The sequence below is a fragment of the Hypanus sabinus genome, unplaced genomic scaffold, assembly GCF_030144855.1.
Source record: "Hypanus sabinus isolate sHypSab1 unplaced genomic scaffold, sHypSab1.hap1 scaffold_1233, whole genome shotgun sequence".
In the NCBI taxonomy this organism is placed as follows: domain Eukaryota; kingdom Metazoa; phylum Chordata; class Chondrichthyes; order Myliobatiformes; family Dasyatidae; genus Hypanus; species Hypanus sabinus.
This window is the reverse complement of record NW_026779296.1, coordinates 77,392-88,198: the sequence shown is the minus strand read 5'-3', so window position 1 is coordinate 88,198 and position 10,807 is coordinate 77,392. Positions and strand designations below refer to the sequence as shown.

The 10,807-nt window shown below is 57.9% G+C and overlaps 1 long non-coding RNA gene across 1 annotated transcript; it reads left to right on the top strand.

Annotated features, from left to right (window-relative positions):
• Window positions 1–2,403: 2,403 nt before the first annotated feature.
• On the top strand, window positions 2,404–9,945 carry LOC132386627 (uncharacterized). The gene is made up of 2 exons (XR_009509612.1): window positions 2,404–2,510; window positions 8,935–9,945. It is a non-coding gene; the product is annotated as an uncharacterized LOC132386627 (long non-coding RNA).
• The last annotated feature ends 862 nt before the right edge of the window (window positions 9,946–10,807 follow it).

The following is a 10,807-nucleotide window of genomic DNA, read 5'->3' as shown; positions in this document are numbered from 1 at the left end:
ACACTCCCGGGGTCAGACACAGAGTGAATCTCCCTCCACACCGTCCCATCACACACTCCCGGGGTCAGACACAGAGTGAATCTCCCTCCGCACCGTCCCATCACACACTCCCGGGGTCAGACACAGAGTGAATCTCCCTCCGCACCGTCCCATCACACACTCCCGGGGTCAGACACAGAGTGAATCTCCCTCCACACCGTCCCATCACACACTCCCGGGGTCAGACACAGAGTGAATCTCCCTCCACACCGTCCCATCTCACACTCCCGGGGTCAGACACAGAGTGAATCTCCCTCCACACCGTCCCATCACACACTCCCGGGGTCAGACACAGAGTGAATCTCCCTCCTCACCGTCCCATCACACACTCCCGGGGTCAGACGTAGAGTGAATCTCCCTCCACACCGTCCCATCACACACTCCCGGGGTCAGACCCAGAGTGAATCTCCCTCCACACGTCCCATCACACTCTCCCGGGGTCAGACACAGAGTGAATCTCCCTCCACACCGTCCCATCACACACTCCCGGGGTCAGACACAGAGTGAATCTCCCTCCACACCGTCCCATCACACACTCCCGGGGTCAGACACAGAGTGAATCTCCCTCCGCACCGTCCCATCACACACTCCCGGGGTCAGACACAGAGTGAATCTCCCTCCACACCGTCCCATCACACACTCCCGGGGTCAGACACAGAGTGAATCTCCCTCCACACCGTCCCATCTCACACTCCCGGGGTCAGACACAGAGTGAATCTCCCTCCACACCGTCCCATCACACACTCCCGGGGTCAGACACAGAGTGAATCTCCCTCCACACCGTCCCATCACACTCTCCCGGGGTCAGACACAGAGTGAATCTCCCTCCACACCGTCCCATCACATACTCCCGGGGTCAGACACAGAGTGAATCTCCCTTCACACCGTCCCATCACACACTCCCGGGGTCAGACACAGAGTGAATCTGCCTCCACACCGTTCCATCACACACTCCTGGGGTCAGACACAGAGTGAATCTCCCTCCGCACCGTCCCATCACACTCTCCCGGGGTCAGACACAGAGTGAATCTCCCTCCGCACCGTCCCCTCACACACTCCCGGGGTCAGACACAGAGTGAATCTCCCTCCGCACCGTCCCATCACACACTCCCGGGGTCAGACACAGAGTGAATCTCCCTCCACACCGTCCACTCACACACTCCCGGGGTCAGACACAGAGTGAATCTCCCTCCACACCGTCCCATCACACACTCCCGGGGTCAGACACAGAGTGAATCTCCCTCCACACCGTCCCATCACACTCTCCCGGGGTCAGACACAGAGTGAATCTCCCTCCGCACCGTCCCATCACACACTCCCGGGGTCAGACACAGAGTGAATCTCCCTCCACACCGTCCCATCACATACTCCCGGGGTCAGACACAGAGTGAATCTCCCTCCACACCGTCCCATCACACACTCCCTGGGTCAGACACAGAGTGAATCTCCCTCCACACTGTCCCATCACACACTCCCGGGGTCAGACACAGAGTGAATCTCCCTCCACACCGTCCCATCACACACTCCCGGGGTCAGGCACAGAGTGAATCTCCCTCCACACCGTCCCATCACACACTCCCGGGGTCAGACACAGAGTGAATCTCCCTCCGCACCGTCCCATCACACACTCCCGGGGTCAGACACAGAGTGAATCTCCCTCCACACCGTCCCATCACACACTCCCGGGGTCAGACACAGAGTGAATCTCCCTCCACACCGTCCCTTCACACACTCCCGGGGTCAGACACAGAGTGAATCTCCCTCCACACCGTCCCATCACACACTCCCGGGGTCAGACACAGAGTGAATCTCCCTCCACACCGTCCCATCACACACTCCCGGGGTCAGACACAGAGTGAATCTCCCTCCGCACCGTCCCATCGCACACTCCCGGGGTCAGACACAGAGTGAATCTCCCTCCACACCGTCCCATCGCACACTCCCGGGGTCAGACACAGAGTGAATCTCCCTCCACACCGTCCCATCACACACTCCCGGGGTCAGACACAGAGTGAATCTCCCTCCACACCGTCCCATCACACACTCCCGGGGTCAGACACAGAGTGAATCTCCCTCCACACCGTCCCATCACACACTCCCAGGGTCAGACACAGTGTGAATCTCCCTCCACACCGTCCCATCACACACTCCCGGGGTCAGACACAGTGTGAATCTCCCTCCACACCGTCCCATCACACACTCCCGGGGTCAGATACAGAGTGAATCTCCCTCCACACCGTCCCATCACACTCTCCCGGGGTCAGACACAGAGTGAATCTCCCTCCACACCGTCCCTTCACACACTCCCGGGGTCGGACACAGAGTCCGCCCCCCTCAGTGACCTGCTATCCTCCTTCTCTCCGCAGCTTCTAAGCAGGTCCAGTGCCTGAGACCCTACAAAGCCCGGGAGTATGACGAGGTGCGTCTTCAGAAAGCCGACATCCTCATCGTCACCCAGGAGAGCTCTGACGGTGAGTGCCCTCCGTATCCCCCTCCTCGCTTTACCCACCCTCTCCCCGCAGCTCTCCGCCCAGCTTCTCCATCCACCCCGACTGCCTGATGACTGGGGGCATTGTTTTTCCGCTGGGGGCCTGGGGTGAGTCGCCAGGCAGACAGAGCGGGCGTTTTTCGGGCGTGTTTCTGAGGGGGACGCGTGGGGCCATCGGCGACGGTGGCTGGGGCTGTCCCGGATGCTACTGGGTCCCAGATGTTGATGTTTGGGACAGGGTCCCAGATGTTGATGATTGGGACAGGGTCCCGGATGTTGATGATTGGGACAGGGTCAGAGATGTTGATGATTGGGACAGGGTCCCGGATGTTGATGATTGGGACAGGGTCCCGGATGTTGATGATTGGGACAGGGTCACGGATGTTGATGATTGGGACAGGGTCACGGATGTTGATGATTGGTACAGGGTCCCGGATGTTGATGATTGAGACAGGGTCCCGGATGTTGATGATTGGGACAGGGTCCCGGATGTTGATGGTTGAGACAGGGTCACGGATGTTGATGATTGGGACAGGGTCACGGATGTTGATGATTGGTACAGGGTCCCGGATGTTGATGATTGAGACAGGGTCCCGGATGTTGATGATTGGGACAGGGTCCCGGATGTTGATGATTGAGACAGTCCTGGATGTTGGCGTTTGGTACAGTGTCCCAGATGTTGATGATTGGTACAGGGTCCCGGATGTTGGCGGTTGGTACAGGGTCCCGGATGTTGATGGTTGGGACAGGGTCCCGGACGTTGATGATTGGGACAAGGTCCCGGATGTTGATGGTTGGTACAGGGTCCCGGACGTTGATGGTTGGTACAGGGTCCCGGATGTTGATGGTTGGGACAGGGTCCCGGACGTTGATGGTTGGGACAGGGTCCCGGATGTTGATGGTTGGGACAGGGTCCCCGATGTTGGTGTTTGGGACAGGGTCCCGGACGTTGATGGTTGGTACAGTGTCCCGGATGTTGATGGTTGGGACAGGGTCCCGGATATTGGTGGTTGGGACAGGGTCACGGATGTTGGTGGTTGGGACAGGGTCACGGACGTTGGTGGTTGGGACAGGGTCCCGGATGTTGATGGTTAGTACAGGGTCCCGGATGTTGATGGTTGGTACAGGGTCCCGGACGTTGATGGTTGGTACAGGGTCCCGGACGTTGATGGTTGGTACAGTGTCCCGGACGTTGATGGTTGGTACAGGGTCCCGGATGTTGGTGGTTGGGACAGGGTCACAGATGTTGATGGTTGGTACAGGGTCCCGGATGTTGGCGGTTGGTACAGTGTCCCGGATGTTGGCGTTTGGTACAGGGTCCCGGATGTTGATGATTGGGACAGGGTCCCGGATGTTGGTGGTTGGGACAGTCCCGGATGTTGATGATTGTGACAGGGTCCCGGACGTTGATGGTTGGTACAGTGTCCCGGATGTTGATGGTTGGCACAGTGTCACGGATGTTGGCGTTTGGTACAGGGTCCCGGATGTTGATGATTGGGACAGGGTCCCGGATGTTGATGATTGGGACACTGTCCCGGATGTTGGTGGTTGGGACAGTGTCCCAGATGTTGATGATTGGTACAGGGTCCCGGATGTTGCTGTTTGGTACAGGGTCACAGATGTTGGTTCAACGTCACATCCCATCACCTTCTCATCCCCCCACAATGAGACCACCCCAACGTCTCGTAAAACTTCAATGTCACATCCCAACTCCTCCTCACCCCCCCACAATGAGACCTCCCCAACGTCTCGTCGGACTTCAACGTCACATCCCAACACCTCCTCACCCCCCCACAATGAGACCTCCCCAACGTCTCGTCGGACTTCAACGTCACATCCCAACACCTCCTCACCCCCCCACAATGAGACCTCCCCAACGTCTCGTCGGACTTCAACGTCACATCCAAACACCTCCTCACCCCCCCACAATGAGACCTCCCCAACGTCTCGTAGAACTTCAACGTCACATCCCAACACTTTCTCACCCCCCCCACAATGAGACCTCCCCAACGTCTCGTAGAACTTCAACGTCACATCCCAACACTTTCTCACCCCCCCACAATGAGACCTCCCCAATGTCACGTAGAACTTCAAGGTCGCATCCCAACACCTCCTCACCCCCCCACAATGAGACCTCCCCAACGTCTCGTAGAACTTCAACGTCACATCCCAACACCTCCTCACCCCCCCCCACAATGAGACCTCCCCAATGTCACGTAGAACTTCAAGGTCACATCCCAACACCTCCTCACCCCCCACAATGAGACCTCCCCAATGTCTCGTCGGACTCAACGTCACATCCCAACACCTCCTCACCCCCCCCCACAATGAGACCTCCCCCAACGTCTCGTCTGACTTCAAGGTCACATCCCAACACCTCCTCACCCCCCCACAATGAGACCTCCCCAACGTCTCGTAGAACTTCAACGTCACATCCCAACACCTCCTCACCCCCCACAATGAGACCTCCCCAACGTCTCGTAGAACTTCAACGTCACATCCCAACACCTCCTCACCCCCCCTACAATGAGACCTCCCCAACGTCTCGTAGAACTTCAACGTCACATCCCAACACCTCCTCACCCCCCCACAATGAGACCTCCCCAAGGTCTCGTCGGACTTCAACGTCACATCCCAACACCTCCTCACCCCCCCCACAATGAGACCTCCCCAACGTCTCGTAGAACTTCAAGGTCACATCCCAACACCTCCTCACCCCCCCACAATGAGACCTCCACCAACGTCTCGTCGGACTTCAACGTCACATCCCAACACTTTCTCACCCCCCCACAATGAGACCTCCCCAATGTCACGTAGAACTTCAAGGTCACATCCCAACACCTCCTCACCCCCCCACAATGAGACCTCCCCAACGTCTCGTAGAACTTCAACGTCACATCCCAACACCTCCTCACCCCCCCCCACAATGAGACCTCCCCAATGTCACGTAGAACTTCAAGGTCACATCCCAACACCTCCTCACCCCCCCACAATGAGACCTCCCCAATGTCTCGTCGGACTTCAACGTCACATCCCAACACCTCCTCACCCCCCCACAATGAGACCTCCCCAACGTCTCGTCTGACTTCAAGGTCACATCCCAACACCTCCTCACCCCCCCACAATGAGACCTCCCCAACGTCTCGTAGAACTTCAACGTCACATCCCAACACCTCCTCACCCCCCCCACAATGAGATCTCCCCAACGTCTCGTAGAACTTCAACGTCACATCCCAACACCTCCTCACCTCCCCACAATGAGAACTCCCCAACGTCTCGTCGGACTTCAACGTCACATCCCAACACCTCCTCACCCCCCCACAATGAGACCTCCCCAACGTCTCGTAGAACTTCAACGTCACATCCCAACACCTCCTCACCCCCCCACAATGAGACCTCCCCAACGTCTCGTAGAACTTCAACGTCACATCCCAACACCTCCTCACCCCCCCACAATGAGACCTCCCCAACGTCTCGTAGAACTTCAACGTCACATCCCAACACCTCCTCACCTCCCCACAATGAGAACTCCCCAACGTCTCGTCGGACTTCAACGTCACATCCAACACCTCCTCACCCCCCCACAATGAGACCTCCCCAACGTCTCGTAGAACTTCAACGTCACATCCCAACACCTCCTCACCCCCCCCACAATGAGACCGCCCCAACGTCTCGTAGATCTTCAACGTCACATCCCAACACCTCCTCACCCCCCCCACAATGAGACCTCCCCAACGTTTCGTAAAACTTCAACGTCACATCCCAACACCTCCTCACCCCCCCACAATGAGACCTCCCCAATGTCACGTCGAAATTCAACGTCACATCCAACACCTCCTCACCCCCCCCACAATGAGACCTCCCCAACGTCTCGTCGGACTTCAACGTCACATCCCAACACCTCCTCACCCCCCCACAATGAGACCTCCCCAACGTCTCGTCGGACTTCAACGTCACATCCCAACACCTCCTCACCCCCCCCACAATGAGACCTCCCCAACGTCTCGTTGAACTTCAACGTCACATCCAAACACCTCCTCACCCCCCCAACAATGAGACCTCCCCAACATCTCGTAGGACTTCAACGTCACATCCCAACACCTCCTCACCCCCCCACAATGAGACCTCCCCAACGTCTCGTAGAACTTCAACGTTCACATCCCAACACCTCCTCACCCACCCCACAATGAGACCTCACCAATGTCTCGTCGGACTTCAACGTCACATCCCAACACCTCCTCACCCCCCCACAATGAGACCTCCCCAACGTCTCGTAGAACTTCAACGTCACATCCCAACACCTCCTCACCCCCCCACAATGAGACCTCCCCAACGTCTCGTCGGACCTTCAACGTCAGATCCCAACACCTCCTCACCCCCCCACAATGAGACCTCCCCAACGTCTCGTAGAACTTCAACGTCACATCCCAACACCTCCTCACCTCCCCACAATGAGAACTCCCCAACGTCTCGTCGGACTTCAACGTCACATCCCAACACCTCCTCACCCCCCCACAATGAGACCTCCCCAACGTCTCGTAAGAACTTCAACGTCACATCCCAACACCTCCTCACCCCCCCCACAATGAGACCTCCCCAACGTCTCGTAGATCTTCAACGTCACATCCCAACACCTCCTCACCCCCCCACAATGAGACCTCCCCAACGTTTCGTAAACTTCAACGTCACATCCCAACTCCTCCTCACCCCCCCACAATGAGACCTCCCCAACGTTTCGTAAACTTCAACGTCACATCCCAACACCTTCTCACCCCCCCACAATGAGACCTCCCCAACGTCTCGTAGAACTTCAACGTCACATCCCAACTCCTCCTCACCCCCCACAATGAGACCTCCCAACGTCTCGTAGGACTTCAACGTCACATCCCAACACCTCCTCACCCCCCCCCACAATGAGACCTCCCCAACGTCCCGTAGAACTTCAACGTCACATCCCAATACCTCCTCACCTCCCCACAATGAGACCTCCCCAACGTCTCGTAGAACTTCAACGTCACATCCCAACACCATCTCACCCCCTCACAATGAGACCTCCCCAACGTCTCGTCGGACTTCAACGTCACATCCCAACACCTCCTCACCTCCCCAGAATGAGACCTCCCAACGTCTCGTAGAACTTCAACGTCACATCCCAACACCTCCTCACCCCCCCACAATGAGACCTCCCCAACGTCCCTTAGAACTTCAACGTCACATCCCAATACCTCCTCACCCCCCCACAATGAGACCTCCCCAACGTCTCGTAGAACTTCAACGTCACATCCCAACACCTTCTCCCCCCCCCACAATGAGACCTCCCCAACGTCTCGTAGATCTTCAACGTCACATCCCAACACCTCCTCACCCCCCCACAATGAGACCTCCCCAACGTCTCGTCGGAATTCAGCGTCACATCCCAACACCTTCTCACCCCCCCCACAATGAGACCTCCCCAACGACTCGTAGAACTTCAACGTCACATCCCAACACCTTCTCACCTCCCCACAATGAGACCTCCCCAACGTCTCGTCGGACTTCAACGTCACATCCCAACACCTCCTCACCCCCCACAATGAGACCCTCACGAATGTCTCGTCGGACTTCAACGTCACATCCCAACACCTCCTCACCCCCCACAATGAGACCTCCCAACGTCTCTTAGAACTTTAACATCACATCCCAACACCTTCTCACCCCCCCCACAATGAGACCTCCCCAACGTCTCGTAGAACTTCAACGTCACATCCCAACACCTCCTCACCCCCCCCCACAATGAGACCTCCCCAACGGTCTCGTCGGACTTCAAGGTCACATCCCAACACCTCCTCACCCCCCCACAATGAGACCTCCCCAACGTCTCGTAGAACTTCAACGTCAGATCCCAACACCTCCTCACCCCCCCACAATGAGACCTCTCCAACGTCTCGTCGGACTTCAACGTCACATTCCCAACACCTCCTCACCCCCCACAATGAGACCTCCCCAACGTCTCGTAGGACTTCAACGTCACATCCCAACACCTCCTCACCTCCCCACAATGGGACCTCCCCAACGTCTCGTCGGACTTCAACGTCACATCCCAACACCTCCTCACCCCCCCACAATGAGACCTCCCCAACGTCTCGTAGAACTTCAACGTCACATCCCAACACCTCCTCACCCCCCCACAATGAGACCTCCCCAACGTCTCGTAGATCTTCAACGTCACATCCCAACACCTCCTCACCCCCCACAATGAGACCTCCCCAACGTCTCGTAGAACTTCAACGTCACATCCCAACACCTCCTCACCCCCCCACAATGAGACCTCCCCAACGACTCGTAGAACTTCAACGTCACATCCCTTCGCCTTATCATACCCCCGCCTCTTGTCTCTCTCTTTCCTCGCACCTTCCGCTCCATCGCAGGTTGGGAAGAAGGCTACCGCCTGTCGGACGGCGACCCGCGGTTGGTTCCCTCTTCGCACGTGGAGGTGATCACCAGCCACCCGCTCCCGGGTCAGGAACATTGAGGAGTGCCTACAGCTCAGCCACAAGTCCTCGAGGTCCTCGGGCCACTGAACGCCGACCCTAAGCGAGGCACCCCCCCCCCCCCACCGCACCACCCAGCCCCGGTCGAACTGAGCGCAAAGATTCGGGACCAGGACTGGGCTCCCGGAAAAAGAAATTCCGAAGCCCGGGATGCATCCCTGCCTACTTTCCAGTCTCCCGAGGCCCACAAGCAGACGTGGAAATCAAAGACCAGGCTCCGAAACCGGCCCTGTGCCAACAGCCAGAGAGCCCTGCAGATTCCCAGACAGATCTCGGCCGAGGCTATCAACCTCCTGCCCACCTTCGAGGCTGCTGAGGCTAAGGACTCGCAGAGAAATTGAGCCCCAGGCTCGAAACCTGGCCTACCTCCAAAAAACCCTAAGCCCCAAGGACTGCTGGCAAAATTGAAGCCTCGTCATCCCGTTTCCATTCCCCTCAGAGGGAGCACACGTATAGAGACCGAGGCCCGGGCTGCTAACCCCAGCCGAGTGTTCAATTTGCCGAGGCACAGGCAAACCGAGGACAAGGCTTCAAGCCCACCATGATTCCGACGACTCCAGGCCCACACAGACCTCCAGAGAGACCGGACGCCGGGCTCCGCCTGCCAACCGCGCTTCCGGGCCAAGGGGTCGTGGACAAAGCGAGACACAGGCCGAGCCTACGGTCTGCTCGGGGGGAAAACGGGCAGGGAAAAATTGAGCCCCAGGCTCCAAACCCGGCCTGGCCCCACCCAACGTACCCTGCGCTCCAGAATGGGGGCCAGGCCTAGAGTCAAGGCGGGCAGGATGCGCGGGGAACAGAACCCCTCACAGGCGAGGGATCTCGTTGACGGGGCTGCTGCTGCACGGAGGACTCTGAGAATCAATAAAATACAGGGGTTGCTTTTAAGTGAATGTAAATTTGCCGTGAAATTTTGCATCATCAGCATTTCCCCTGGATCAAGGGGGAGGAGGAGGTCATGGGGGGGGGGGGGTGTGAATCAGCCCTGTGTCCCCTCTTGCCGTTCCTAGTTTGACAATAGACAACAGTCCATTCGGCCCTTCGAGCCAGCACCGCCGTTCACTGTGATCATGGCTGATCGTCCACAATCAGTACCCCGTTCTGCCCTCTCCCCATATCCCTCGACCCCGCTATCTATAAGAGCTCTATCTAACTCTCTCCTGAATGCATCCAGAGACTTGGCCTCCACTGCCTTCTGGGGCAGAGCATTCCACATATCCACCACTCTCTGGGTGAAAAAGTTTTTCCCGCATCTCTGTTCTAAATGGCCCACCCCTCATTCGTAAACTGTCGGCCTGGTCTCGCTCTGCTCTGTTCCCGACTCTGGGTGAATTTTCCAGCCTCCCGTCCCGTCCCTGACCCGGCTCAGCTGCAAGTGTTTACGGGCCTCATTAACACAGGGACACGGCTCGGAGTGAGGAGGTGTGGAGGGGTTTCTCTCTCTGCACGGGAGGCCGGGTCTCCGTCCCACCCTCTGGGACCCCCCCCACAACCCCTCTCCCCGTCTCGACCGGCGATTCCTCAGCCTCCCCCGCGATGCAGGATCCCCCCGGACGTCCCAGTACCGGGAATGTGTCCCCACCCTCAGGTAATGGAGCAGATTGTGACCCCCCGTCCCCTCGGTCATCGGGGACAGAGAGACCCCAACAGGGAAGGGGTGAGTCGGGAGCAGCAGGGAGGGTCTCCCACAGGTGCCACATCTCCGAGAGAGAGAGAGAGAGAGAGAGGGAGAGGGGGAGAGAGAGGGGGA